At 42.1% G+C, this 12,462-nt stretch overlaps 1 protein-coding gene across 5 annotated transcripts in view; it reads left to right on the top strand.

Annotated features, from left to right (window-relative positions):
- Positions 1 to 5,455: 5,455 nt before the first annotated feature.
- The window catches only part of DSE (dermatan sulfate epimerase), a 76,942-nt gene continuing 69,935 nt past the window's right edge, over positions 5,456 to 12,462 (top strand). Inside the window, exon 1 of one of the 5 annotated variants that reach the window (XM_043439038.1) lies at positions 5,456 to 5,471. The gene's annotated coding sequence lies outside the window, so the exon portion shown is untranslated. Of the gene's footprint in view, positions 5,472 to 6,189; positions 6,206 to 6,413; positions 6,676 to 6,943; positions 7,081 to 12,462 lie in introns of those variants that run through there. The other 4 variants (XM_043439036.1, XM_043439039.1, XM_043439040.1 and 1 more) reach the window with 4 other exon arrangements.

Raw genomic sequence — 12,462 nt, 5'->3', positions numbered from 1 at the left:
AAGTGGTAGAAGCCAGTAATTCTCAAACACACTGTGCCTAAGAACCACCTGTAGAGTTTGTTAAAACATGGACTTCTGGTCCTTACTCCCAGAATCTGGGCTTGGAGCTGACATTTAAAAAAATCCCATGGTTCCCAGAGGAGAGGGGATAAGTGGGAAGGAGAGATAAATTGGAAGATTGGGATTGACATATACACACTGCTACATATAAAATAGATAACTAATAAAGACCTACTGTATAGCACAGGGAACTCTACTCAATGCTCTATAATGGCCTATATAGGAAAATATGCTAAAAAAGAGTGATATACATAAGAGATTCACTTTGCTATACACCAACACTAACACAACATTGTAAATCAACTATACCTCAATAAAATAATTTAAAACAATTTTTTAAAGTCCCAAGTTCCATGTACTGAATTGTATCCCCCCACCACCCCAACTTATATATTGAAGCCCTGACCCCACATGACTATATTTGGAGATAGGACTTTTAGGAAGCAAAGTTCCATGCAGTTGTAAGGGTGGGGTGAAAATCCAATAGGACTTGTGGTCTTAAAAGAAAAGGAAGAGAGAGAAAGGTCTGTTTCTCCCTCCACATGTGCATGCGCCAAGGGAAGGCAGTGTAAGGATATAGCAAGAAGACAGGAAGAGAAACTGAATCAGCTGGCACCTTGATCTTGGACTCGCCAGCCTTCAGAACCGTGAGAAATAAATCTCTGTCATTTAAGCCACCCAGTCTCTGGCATTTTGTCGTGGCAGCCCAAGCTGACTAATATACCACATGATGCTGATGCCAGCAGTTAATGAGCCACATTTTGAGTACTGCTAGCCTAGGCTGCATTCCCCAGGACTTGTTTCAGTTTGCCTGAGGGTACTGCAGGGTGTCATTATTTTTTAACGTTTCCTGGGTGATTCTAGTGTATAGATGGAATTGAAAACCGCAGATCAAGCCCAGTTTCTTCAACTTATAGCTAAGGACACTGAAACTCAAAGAGGTTAAGTGATTTGCCCAAGTTTTAAATGCAATTGCTGAATTTTTCCAAATTTATAGGGAAAAAGAAAAAGAAATTTATTCTGGGGTCACACTGCTGGCATCTGAAAGACTTAGTCCTAGAACCAAGTACTCTCAGTTTCTAGTATTAACCCATTCATTTCCCCCCAAACAACATTAACATTTGTTTAATTCAGGCAGACCCACTATCCTTTTCCATGATAGTACAATCCAAGAATGTTGTAGTCTGTACTCTGAGTCTGCTTAATAACCGTTGCTGTTTGTTGCAACATGCTTAAAGACTGAATAGAAGGTGAGATCATACACACACACACACACACACACACGTGTATATGGGCTTCCCTAGTGGATCAAGCAGTAGAGAATCTGCTAGTAATGCAGGAGCCATAGGAGTTGAAGGTTCGATCCCTGGGTCAGGAATATACCCTGGAGGAGGAAGTGACATCCCACTCCAGTATTCTTGCCTAGAGGATACCATGGACAGATGACCCTGGTGGGCTACAGCCCATGGGGTTGCAAAAGAATCAGACATGAGTAAAGTGACTTAGCAAACACACATACAGGTATATGAATATACATGTGGCTGACCTTCACACCATAATATTAATTTGCTCACCGTGAACAGAAACACTGGTACTATTCTTCTTGTATAATAGCAAGAAACTTAGAAAATTGACTTGTGCAATAGAAAGATGAAAATTTAAGACTTCTGAATGCCTTAAAAATCCCAGGTATAATGTGAATAAATTACCAAGATGAGTAAAAGTTTACCGAAGATTTCACCCCAAGGACAAAAGTTTGGTTTGGTAGCAATTGCAAGTATGTGGTACTGAGCTTACTTTGCCTAAATCTCAGTGGCAAATTATATCATGAGTAACCTATAGCATCAAATTTAACAATGATAAATGTGCTATTTTGAGTAGGCATTTGATTTTTCCCTAAAATAAAGCTTATTTCTCCTTATACATTGACATTTTGTTAATGGAAAAAATGAATCTTGACATTTTAAAATAAATTGCCATAGTTCATGTGAAATATGAGGACCTCAAAAGAAAGAAGTTAATTGTGCTTTTTGGTCAATGATGCAGCATGAAGAAGTGGGAGAAACGAAGCTTGGCTAGAAACCAGGAGGACTGAAGTCTCTTCCCATCCCTATCAGTAATTAGCAGCAGGAACTGTAACAATGACCACTTATGGTAACCTCAGTTTCTTTGTAAGATGAAAGGATGGGTATTATTCCAAGTTTCTTTTTACCTTCATTGTATATAGATCATAAGCACCTCTAAGGAATGCTGCTTTTCTGTCAAATTTTATTTGGGTTTTTAAATTTTGTTTCCATTTGTCCACAAAGAGTAAAAATGGCCACTCAAAATTTGCACCATTTTAAAATAAAAACTAACACAGAAGAAACAATCTGTATTCTTTGGAGTCAGGTTAGAAAAAGATGTTGAAAAATACCATTGGATCACATACTTAGATTTAATATCAGTAAACTGTCAATTATTCCTCATCTAAAAGATGCTATACATGAAAAGCAGATAAGAATTTCATTGCTTCATACAGTTAATCTCACCAGTAGAAGAAAAAGCCTAAATAGCCTGACTTTTGGAATTCAGTATTTATAGTACTTGGGCAGCAGAAATGTGAAATGAACATTACAATCTGAAAGCAGCTTCACTAGTTCAACCAATATTGAAATCAAGCATCATGTCCCCAAACTGCATATCCAACAAATGTATTTAGAAATAAACATATCAGTGAACTGATATAAGTGAAACTGATCTTCACAATATTTTATACAATTATTAAACCAGGAGAAGCATGGCAAATAAACAAACCTATTTTTTAAATCTAGTGCTTCATTTGATTCAAGTGCCCATTACCCCTGTAGAACAGTGGTTCTCAAGCTTTCTCTACACTGGGGTCATAGGGCTTTAAACACCCTGTTAATATGCTTTGGTTGGTACAGTTGCAGTCTGGGCATCACGAGTTCTAAAAGTGCCCCCCACCGGGTAGTTCTAAAGTACAGCCAAGTTGGGGAACCATTGTTTCGGAGTCTTGGTTCTAACTTTTGCTGCATACTGGAACCATCTGCATCTTAAAAAGAATATGGGATGCCTGGACTTCATCCTAGAAAGAATTAAATGAGAATTCTGAGAGGAAGTCTGAGCATTGGTGTGTTTTAGGTCCTCCCCTAAAACGAATATTAGGTGATGTTAATATTCAGCCTTAAGGTGAATTACTACTACAGAACACTTCCTGAGTATTCCTCATGGCCTCCCAAATACATGAGCATGAAGTCCCATAAGGTTTGTCTTCCACGTTAGTGGAAACCTGGCATAAACTCAACTACTTGCAGCAGGGCTGTGAGGGGGTGGGTGCATGAAGAGAGAAGTAAGGCTATTTCTTGAAATAACAGACCATAACAATACACGGACATTGGGCAATCAACTTCCTGGGCCATGAACCTGTCCTCAGAACTTTCTTAACATAATTCTTCACTAATTATACTTTTCTAGAAAAAGCCAGAGTTTCGTAAAAAGAGGAGAATTAAGTACTACCTGAGCACCTGATCGCCCAAATTAAAAAGTCTCAGTAAATATTTACTTTCTAATCTTCTCAGTGATACCCACATTGCTTTACATTCTTGAATGTTGACATGGCATACAGACTAAATTTACAGAACACATGAATGTAGAATTACTCAATTACCTCAATGATACCTAACATGTCAAGCTAAAGGGGCCTAACTTAACAGGTGATTCTATTAAATTTTACTGTACAAAATGCTGAACAAACTATAATGGGAATAGGCTGGGAAGAAGTGCTTTGGAGAAGACATGAAAAAGTCTATTCTGCTTCAGAGTTTTAGTAGGTTACAACATAGGAGTCAATAGGGTGACATTGCTTCCATAATAGTTCCTAGGATTTACTTGGGAAAGAATAGTAATTAGAACAAAGCCATTAAACATTTCCATTATTTGAATGAAACCTTGAATTTCATTTTTGGGGGTCAGATTTTGAAACGAGCAATGGCAAAGTAAACCACCTTCCAAGGGCTTTCAGAAAAGAGGAGGAAAAGCTGATGGAGTTGGTAGATATCCAGGCAAATTGAAGCACTCTCCCATGAAATTAAGGCTACAGGCATCCTGGAAGACTCCAGAGGGCAGGATTGCAGATCTTTTGAGTCCTACTATATGCGGGACCCTTTGCAAGAGGTGGATGTTACTCAGAAGCAGATTTCCAGGTCAATTTACAGCAAAAGTGGAGGCAAAGGGTAATAAATGACAGTTGGTACTGTCTCCTTTGAAGATTTCTTAGTCCTGGTTGCATATTCTGATCACCAGGGAAGAGATTTTAAAATGCTGATGCTTACATGTTAGCCTTAGAGATTCTGATTTATTGGTCTGGTGTGGGGTCCCCATTAAAAACTATTTTATCACATCTCCCCCACTGATTTAATGTTTTGGGTTGGAGAATCACTGAGTTAGATGACTACTTATGGGGAGGTTAAATAAGTCAAACCAGATGCTGTTTTTAAGGTCTCTTCCAAATTTGGGAAGGTAAGTACAAACAACACTTATGGGTTACATACTACAGCTAGACCCTTTCACAATTAATCTTCTCTAATAGCTGAATCAATACATGTAATTCGCTTAGCACAGCATTTGGCATGTAGCAACTCTCAAATATTTGATATTCTTCAATGGCGGTATTATACCTCTATGTTACAGTTAAGAAAACCAAGGCTCCGGGGTTAGCTTTCCAAGGACCCTTGTAGTAAACTGCAAATGAGGATTATCATTATTATTTATTCCTGGCTTCGCTGAGTCTTTGCTGCTGCACCTGGGTTTTCTCTAGTCGCTGTGAACAGGAGGCTACTCTTCTTTGCATTGTGCCGGCTTCTCACTGGGGTGGTTTCTCGTGTTGCGCAGCATGGGCTTTAGAGCACCGGCTCAGTAGTCAGTTGCACTCGGTAGTTGTGGAGTTTAGTTGCCCTGTGGCATCAAGGATCTTCCTGGACCAGGGATCGAACCTGTGTCCCCTGAATTGGCAGGCATATTCTTAACCACTGGACCAGAAGGGAAGCCGCTCAAATGAGGATTTAAACCAGATTAAACTAGTTTTAAGTTCTAGAGCCCCTTATCTCTTCCGCCATCCCTCCCTAAAACATCTGGAAGTTTATGCAAATCAGTGGTGTACTTGAGTGAACATTTAATATATTTAACAAAACCACTTCCTCTTGACCATTTTGTAAGGAATCTCTCTTCAAATGCAATTTTTGGAAAAAACAGCAGAAAAGTCGACATCTACATTTTTTTTTTTTTTTCCTAATGTGGCCTGAGGAAAACTGTAGGTCTTGAGAGCCTCTGAGGACCGGGAAAATGGATGGAGGTGGTCCTTTAGAAGTCATAAATAGCGGAGGGCGAAGGGAGAAAAGCGCCCCTCTCAGGTAAAACCTCTCTAGTGCTAACGAATGGATGAACATCTGTCACTTCTGTACCTTGTAGCTTCAGTAGTTTAATTACATGCTAATATTGAGGGAGGCGAAGTTATTAGCCCTGGGATGATCGCTCTGGTCTTATCTGACACCTTTCTGAGGTCAGGTTGAACCAGGCTGTGTGCAACAGCTGCTTCAAGAAAATGCAGGAAACTTCTCTAAAGGCTGTGACTACTAATGTTGCAGATCGTCTACCTGAAAAACTCGGATGACAGTCTCTCTTTCTCGTCCACCCAGGTTAGGAGATAGGGTAAATTAAATTTCTTCCTGTGAGCTGTATATTTCCAATGTTCTGTTCCTGACCCTTGACCTTTGATTACAATCTGTTTCGTTTGTAGAGTCCCCTGCTTTTGATTTACTGTATTTTGTTCGAACAGTTAAAGCGAGAACTACTTCTAAATAGACGCTTTCCTCCCTTCTCTCTGAAGAGAGTAAAAACCGAATCCGGGAGAAACGGGGGAGTAACAATTTTGGGAAAGGCGCCGGTAGCGGGGAACAGTCTCCGGTAGTAAAGTTTTCTCCACGTTTTCCTCTCCCGGAGCTGTTTTGAAGCATCCATCAGCTCCTCCCCTCGGGCCTCCAAAAGTACCCTGCGACTGGGGCCGATTCTAGAGTCGAACCCGAAGCGTGTGCGGTCATTAGAAACTAGAGCAAGTTGAAGCCAAAGAGGCCTGGCAGGGTAGGGGGTACGTGGATTCGGGCCCGAGTGGAGCGGAAGGCCGACAGCCGGGAGTCCTCGGAGAGGAGGAGGGCGAGAAAGCGGGGCGGGCCGAAGGTCGGGGTCCCGCAGCGGGAAGGGTCCCCGTTTCCCCCTCCCCATCCTCGCCGCCCGGGGCTCTGGTGACGTTGCGGTTTCCTCCTCCCTCCAGCGAGCCTCAGCGCCCGCCGCGTCCCGCCCTCCTCCCCTTTCGCCCACACCCACCCGCCCGCGCCGGCCCGGCTCGGCTCGCAGTAGCGCCGCCCGAGGCTGCAGCGGCGCATCCCTGTGGCGCGGCGCCCACCCGCACCCATGGCGCGGCTGGCGCGCTGAGGGTTCGGCTCCGAGGGCGCCGGGGGCCCGGGCGCCTTGGAGAGAAGGGGGCCGGCAAGGGGTTTCGGAGCCTGGGCCCAAGCTGGAGAGGCGACGCCCGAGAGGACGAAACCGCGGCGGGGAGCGGTAAGCGGAGGGGCGCGCGAGTGGTGGGCAGCGGCGCGCGATGGACGTCGCTCCGGACCCCGCGCCGCTCAACTTTCTTCCGGAGTCTCGGGCGGGTAGTCGGCCGGACTGGCCGGGAGCCGGCGAGAGGCAAGCGGAGAGCCACGTCCCCCGCCGGGCGCCAAGCGCCGAGCGCCGCGACCTGCGCGCGCGAGCCCAGCTCGGCTGGGGGGCGCGCGAGGCGTGAAGCCCGAGCCGTGAGTTTTCCTGGCGGCCGGGCAGCTTTGAGCCCCCTTCCAACCCTTGGCCGCCCAGCGCAGAGCTGGGCGCACGGTAAGAACTCGGAGATCACTTTCGGTGCTTCGGGTCCGGCCGGCCCAGCCGCGATTTCCCGGACGGCCGGGGGCTCCGGCTTCCCTCTGCCGGGTAGGTTGGCACAGTTTCGCGCCCTCCTTCCCCTCCGTCTCCCTGATAATTGGGGTGGTGGTGGTCGGGTGTGCAGATCCTGGCGCTGGCAGCCCGCCTCTGCGACTGTGGAAGCCAGGCAGGCACGTCCCGAGCCTCCCTAGACGCCGGATTCCAAAGGCGCCAGGCTCCACCGACACTTGGAGAAATTGTCGGTCAGCCTCCCTCCCGGGCAGCCCCTGGTGGGGGGGTGGGGTGCGGCGTGCTTGACTCACAGGCTGGGAAGCTCCGTGAGCAATGCCACATGGGCTCTGGATCTGTCGCGGATGGACTCTAAGTTTGTGACCTCAGACTTTTCTCATTTTCATCGCTCGATTGAGGCATCAACCTCCGCTTAGGCTGGTGGGCATTGAAGGCTGAAACCGAATCCACTGCTTAGAAGTAGGAGGTGAACCTCATTTACTTGGAATTCTTTAGATCAGGAAGTGCCACTTTTAGTTTCTAGGGATCTCTGTGTTATAAGGTTCTTTTAAACATTTTTTCATTAGTCATGCTTTAGAGAGAGTCCTGGTTTAGTTGACATTAAATTTGAGGACGGACGTTCTCACTGAGAAATACTTTCAAAACAATTTTTTTCCCCAGTATTTTATTTTTCACATAATAGACCTTAACTTTTCAGGAATTTCCTTTTCTTCAGTTTTTTTTCCGCAATAAATGATACCTTGTATGAAATGAAATAGAATATGCAATATTTTATAGAATATTCTGCCAGTACTTCTAAAATGAGATCCCCAAATTGTTTGCAATATTCATGGAAGAAATAAAATATAGGGTGTTTTGTTTTTTTTTTTTTTTGAGAAAATATAGGGTTACCTGAGTATTTGTGTATCATGTACTACAAGGTTACCATACAGATACGTGTCCTTTATAAAATGTGCAGGTAAGATGTGTTCTGTAAAAATAGAGAAGAGAAAATGTGGACAAAAGGGAAATTTGCAACAGGAAACAGTATAGACCCCTTGTCACTGAAGGAATTATTAGCACCTTCCTAGGCCTTCTGGGTAGAAGGTTTTTAAAGTTCCTCTCTCTGAGGTTTGGGGCCTGGTTACCGAAAGACTGGGTAAGAGGTTAGCTAGGTTTGCCACCTGGAAGTCAGGACCATCATAATACCTAACATTTGTGTGTCTGTCTACTTTAGTATTTATAAAGTTAGTCCACAAATTAGCTAATAACATGTTTTCGGTGAGATTTGTTGACCAGTCCAATATCCCACAGTGCTGCCTTGAGGGGACCTGGTGGTCATCCAGGAGGAAAGGTTCTGAACTTCACTGAGGTTGTACTGCCCTTCCCAAGACCTCATTATAAAGGTTTCTTTTAATCTCTGAAAAAGTATTTTAAGATCATAAATGAAAATATATTCTGCAATTAAGTAATAAGATGTTTGTTTATACATTTCTTAATATTTGTAGTTGAATATTTTGGTATTTATTTCTACTTGCCTTGGATGACACTCTGTCCCATGAAAGAAATTACATGATTTCCACTCAATATTATGATTTCAACAAATGATTGGAAAGGAATAAAGAAAGATACAGCGTTTAGATTGGGGTTTTACTGTATCAGTAATGTTTGTTTCCCAAAGGGGTAAAGAAACTAGTAAAAGATGAGCATTTTGTAGTTGCAGTGTGTATTAAATATTACTTGCATGCATGCTAAATCGCTTTAGTCATACCCGACTCTTTGCAACCACATTGACTGTTATCCCTCCAGGCTTCTCTGTCCATGGAATTCTCTAGGCAAGAATACTGGAGTAGATGGCCATGCCCTCTTCCAGGGATCTTCCCCACCCAGGGATTGACCCTCATCTCTCATGTCTTCTGCATTGGTGGGGATTCTTTACCATTAGCGCCATGTGAGAAGCGCATATATCATTAGCATGTTTGAGTCCTAAATATAGTACATGTTCTTATCCTTTTTTCACCTTCTTCCCCCATAAATTAAAAAAAAATACTTTTCTTATGCTAGAATATGTTTGTGGCAGGCCTTTGAGGAGATCAAGACCCTCTTGTAGAGGGAAGGTCATCATTGTAGTGGATACTTTTATTCTGTTTACTGAGAGGGGCTGGATCTTTACTATTACGAAGGAGTGGGTAAGGCAGACATTCCATGTCCAGCAATTCTGAAAGAATGGCTCCAAGTAGAGGACAGAACAGTTCTTTTTACTGTATTATAAAATGCCTTAGGATTTTCTCATCTTGGAATTATATTATCTTCACCCATGGTAATTTGTAGGCTTTCCAGGTGGCCCTAGTGGTAAAGAACCTGCCTGCCAATGCAGGAGACATGAGAGACATGCGTTCAGTCCCTAGGTAGGGAAGATTCCCTGGAAAAGGGCATGGCAGTCCACTCCAGTATTCTTGCCTGGAGAATCCCATGGACAGAGGAGCCTGGTGGGCTACAGTCCATGGGGTTGCAGAGTCAGATGTGACTGAAGTGACTTAAGCATGTATGCTTGTTGATTTGTAGAAAAAAAACTTGTTGGGGGCACCAAATTACCAGTGGATATTTGGATGACACAGTGTAATCTAAACCAAGAGTCAGTGCCTGACATGGGAATTGGGCAAGTGTATAAGTTCAGAGTACCAAAAAGAAATTACTTCCCAGTGAAATTCACCTGATGAATTAAGGGCAGAATGAAAGTAGAGCTTAAAGTCCTAGATTTCAGTGGCACTGATCCACGCTCCTATTTGATGATGGCAGTAATTATTAGAAATGGATGAATTTCAAAAAGTCTTATTGATTCTAATGCCCAACTCTAATAGGAAATTATATATTTTAAAAGTGAAACCTTGCAATAAGTGGATAATATTTTTAATTGAAGTAATTTTTCTTTAAAGAAAATTTTTCTATATATTTTAGTAAATAAATGTAGTCCCAGGTTCTTACCCATCTAACTTTAGTGTTTCACAGCTCCTACTTGCACGTAGAAGAGTGGTTTGATTAGGAGGTGGTGGGGAGGGATTACAGGAAAGAATCATACTAGAAAAAAAGGTAGATAGTGTTGTGGACAGGATAAAAAGAAGCCATTAGGGTTAGTAAATTCTTGCTTATGAATTCCTGTGCATTAGACAATGGAAGGAAGGCAAGAGTCCCTGGTAGATCATATAGCTATGTGAATGCTTCTATTTAAAACTGCCTAGGGCTTCCCCATGGCTCAGCAATAAAAAACCTTCCTGCAATGCAAGAGACATAGGAAGGGTGGGTTTGATCCCTCAGTCGGGAAGATCCCTTGGAGGAGGAAATGGCCACCCACTCCAGTATTCTTTCCTGGAGAATCCTGTGGACAGAGGAGCCTGGTGGGCTACAGTCTATTGGGTGGCAAAGAGTCAGACATGACTGAGCATGAGCATGAGAAAGTAATTCAATATTTTTTCAAAGAATTCTAATATTTTCATTTTTTAGCCTAGTGGAAATGAAGAGTGATATTTAGATGATTTAGATATTTAGATATTTAGTGATATTTAGAGCAGGTGTCTTATTCTTATTTTAGGGCTGTAGAAATGGAAATACCATGAAAAGAAGAGACTTGCCTGTCATTTACAAGTAATTAGTGGCCTATTTTAAATATGAGATTAACCTAAATGGCATATTTAATTCTACTTTTCACCTTTATGATTCCATGTCCATGTTATTAAAGACTCTTCCATTTCATTTTCTTACAGATCTAATTTTTATCCCATTTACTACACATTACTGTCCATAATTTGTCAGCTCCCTGGAATGCTTGCTTATGTGTTTTCCAGGCTTCTGTAAACTGGCTGTTTTGGGGCCCTCTTCCCACAGCACCCTCCTCTCACTCTGCTTATATCTTATCATCCTCATCAGGGTTCCATCCTGGGGCCCCTTCTGATTCCCACAGAGCGCTATGCCCATTGCTCAGCTCTCATTTGCTGGCTTCAGGTTTTGGGGTGTTTTATCAGTTGTGTTGCTTCCATCTGCATGTCTCAGCAAGCTTCAGCCTGTCAATGGTATGGATTTCAGATCCTCTGTCACATGCCCAGAAGAGTATAAACCTGCAGGAGGCAGAGTGTTTAGAGAGTCTGTTAAATAACACAGAAAAGAAAAGGGAATGATTTTACTTTGGAAAAAGAAGAAATGATGGTTGAGACCATCTGTTTATCTTTTTTAATTTTTTAAAATTAATTTGTATTGGAGTACAATTGCTTTTTTTAAAGTAATTTTTATTAGAGAATGATTGCTTTCCCACCCCAACCCCACCCCGTCATGCTACACAGCATGTGGGATCTTAGTTCCCAGATCAGGGATGGAACCTGCACCCCTTGGCTTTGGAAGCATGGTGTTTTAACCACTGGACCACCAGGCAAGTTCCATCTGTTCATTTCTTGAATGGAGTTCTGTCCTTAATTACAGATAACACTATGAATTTTAATGTGCTTTAAGATTACCACTGGATTTCCTTCTATTTGTTCCAACTCCCTTGGGGTAGTCCATAAACATGATCTTGGTAAGTGTTGTCATCAAATGTTAGTAAACAATTTATGAAAGAACAGAATTTGCCTCTTTAGTAATATGTAGAAGCTATAAACATCCTGTTAATAGCATGATTTGTTTGGGCATTTTATATTTGAGAATAGTTATAACCATTAGGTAAGTGTAGTCCTGTTTTTAAAAATATAACAAAACACATGTGTGTAGTTAACTCTCAGTTATGCGTATGTCGTGTATCCATTGTAGACTGAGTCCATCTGCTTTGCTCTAGACAGAATTTGCAGCTGAGTGTATGTATGTGTCCACATTGGAAAAAAATTTTTGGTATTATTTATGGAATTAACAGGGCCTCTCTACTGAATTAATGGAAAATATTAGGATAATCACAGTAAAATTCCCTATGTGTTTAGTGTACATGATCATTCAGTAGAAATTGAGTAGGTCCACAGTCATTTAAAAAACTGTCATTTAAATCTTTCCATTTGAAATATTCATTGCATATACAGATGCCATAGGGTTGTAAATTTGTTGGTTAAATTAAGGTTTTTGCATTTTTCTCATGTGTAACAAACTTAGCTACTAAGCAAAAGGGATTTAATGCTTGCAGATGTTATACCACAACAGAGCTGAGTCAGCATTTAGTAACTCTTAAAAAGAATTTGTAAAGGAAATGGGCTCACCAAGCTGTGGGTCTATAATATTTTTTATTGATGAAGTACACAGGCAATGTACTGGCTTTACTGTTGGAGTCTAATGACTGTTGCGAGAAAAATGGGGATATTTGTTAGCAATTCTTGAAGTGGGAGTTAACAGCATTAGTGTAAAAGGTAGTCATTTGGAGATTGTGTTGTGAATCTAGAATTACTAATTTAAAAAAATAGACTGGGAGCACGG

The sequence above is a fragment of the Cervus canadensis genome, chromosome 20 (genome assembly GCF_019320065.1).
Source record: "Cervus canadensis isolate Bull #8, Minnesota chromosome 20, ASM1932006v1, whole genome shotgun sequence".
Lineage (NCBI taxonomy): Eukaryota > Metazoa > Chordata > Mammalia > Artiodactyla > Cervidae > Cervus > Cervus canadensis.
The sequence above is the reverse complement of the archived record's forward strand: the minus strand, read 5'-3'. Positions and strand labels throughout refer to the sequence as shown.